The 2,375-nt window shown below is 38.7% G+C and overlaps 1 pseudogene across 1 annotated transcript; it reads left to right on the forward strand.

The window, feature by feature from the left end:
* Window positions 1–268: 268 nt before the first annotated feature.
* On the forward strand, window positions 269–872 carry LOC308513671 (small ribosomal subunit protein eS8-like; annotated as a pseudogene). The gene has a single exon. The product of its transcript is annotated as a small ribosomal subunit protein eS8-like (transcript).
* Window positions 873–2,375: the final 1,503 nt, after the last annotated feature.

Here is a 2,375-nt window from a genome sequence, read left to right on the forward strand (position 1 = left end):
AATATTAGGATTTAGCAGGGATTTTATCACAACCTTATTTTTTGTCATAAATAGTTAAATTACATGCCACCAAAACTCTTAATTGTGACTAAATCTAATTAAAAGGTAAAAAGTTTTAAAGCTTTTCACCTAGTTAAATATGTATTAACTCATCATCTTTGTTATTCAAAAATGTTCTCTATTATGGAAATGTATCATTCTCATGCCATATGCTAATGGTAACATTTACAGAAGAAGCCAGACAGCTCTTTCCAGTGGGCACCTAGTCATGGGCATCTCTCAGGACAACTGGCACAAGCACAGCAAGACCAGGGGCAAGAGAAAGTCCTACCACAAAAAGGGAAAATATGAGCGGGGATGCCCTGCTGCCAACCCTAAGATTGGCCCCCGACACATACACATAGTCTGCACATGTGGAGGCAACAAGAAGTACCGAGCCTTGAGGCTGGATGTGGGCAACTTCTCCTGGGGTTTCTAGTGCTTTATGTGCAAAACGAGAATTTTTAATGTTGTCTACAAAGCATCCAACAACGAACTGGTCCGCACCAATACCCTAGTAGAGACCTGCATCGTGCTCAGTGACAGCACTCAGTACCACTGGGCTGAAAGTACAGGGTCTAGCTGACTTCTGATGAAGAACAAAGAGACTTTAAACAAAAAACGATTAAAGAAAATTCAGAAGGAATATGATGAAAGGAAAATGAATGCCAAAATCAGCCATCTCCTAGAGGCGCACTTCCAGCAGGGCAAGCTTCTTATACGCATCTCTTCAAGGCCAGGCCCCAGGCCAGTGTGGCACAGCAAATGGCTATGTGCTAGAAGGCAAGGAACTGGAGTTCTAGCTGAGGAAAACCAAGGCTGGGAAAGGCTAGTAAATTCCCTTCCCTCCTTAAAATAAAATTTAAAAAGCCAAACAATCTTAAATAAAAACAAACATGTAGTGTTCTTGAACATAATATTAAATCAGAACCACCAGATAGGGAGGCAAATATGCAAATAGTGACTTTTACCGTTTATCTCACCCATTTTACAAGTTATCAAATCATATTTATTGTCTTAAAAAATAATTCTGCACATTAATTTACATGAAACAAGTGTAAAAATATTTTAGGGAATTTTTCTGAACAGTATTTACCAACCATTTTCAACAACCATATGGTACAATGGGATCTATGTGTGCATCAGGAAGAAAAAATTAGCAAGTATATTATTGGCATGAGGAAAATTATGGTCTTTCTCAACCAAGAAATCCAGAGTTTCGAGAGTAAATATTCAGTTTTATACTGAAGAGTCTGACTCCATTTTTGAGGTCCAACTATGGACACTTTTAAGCCCCGCTACAACCTCTTCCTGTTCTGCCAATCTGGGCAGCGTGAGCTGACAATAAAGCCCAGTGCTCCTTCCCTTGGCACTCGTTGTAAGTTCCCACCACCAGCTGGTACCGTCATGCCAAGCCCACTCGGTACGACCATAACACAGGCCAGTTACCATTCCCTAGTCTCTCTAACTATTTTAGAAACAAATTGAGGAGTCATTCATTTGTTTATATTTATGCATGGGTCATACACATTGCCTGAAACTGACAATGTATTAAGAATTGTGCTAGGTCTTAGGAGGGCACAGGATGACAACTTAAAACTCTCCTCAAGGAATCCAATGGAAGAGGCAGTCAATAAAGTAAGGATTTCAATGGGACATGGTCATGAACTTGATACAAAATATGTATCCAGCACATTTACATTAAATGTTACGCCTAGAATTATTAGAGGAACTGATATTTTGTTAAATAATAAGAAGCCACCAAAGGTTTTGAAGGTACATAATAGTTTGAAGCATGAAGGGTTAAAACCAAGCCAGTCATTGAAACTAGGGAGAAGCAGATGTCAGATCACAAGGAACTGAGTGATAAATTAAGGAGAATGAATAATATCTTGAACATGATGGAGAGGCATTGAAAAAATGATACAAATTGCTTTAAAGAAGCTTTTCTAAATCCTTAAATTCATATGGAACTATGAAAGACTCCAAATAGCCAAAGATGTCTTGAGAAAGAAGAGCAAAGCCGGAGGCATGACACTTTCTGATTTCAAACTCTATTGCAAAATTATAATACTTAGAACTGTATAGTACCAACATAATAAAAAGACTCATAGACCAATGGAATAAAATAGAGAGCCCAGAAATAAATTCATGTATATTGGTCCCTGCATTGCTGCCAATTCAGTATGTTTGTAGGGGGAAGGAAGGTCTAGAGCTTCCTACTCTGCCATCTTGCTGACATTTCTCAGGCAAATATCATTTCGAATAAGAATTAATCTCTCTAGCTCAACCAGCATGGCTCAATGGTTGAGTGTCAACCTGTGAACCAGGAGATC

This window comes from Myotis nattereri, assembly GCF_964212035.1.
Source record: "Myotis nattereri genome assembly, chromosome: 2".
NCBI classification, from domain to species: Eukaryota; Metazoa; Chordata; class Mammalia; order Chiroptera; family Vespertilionidae; genus Myotis; species Myotis nattereri.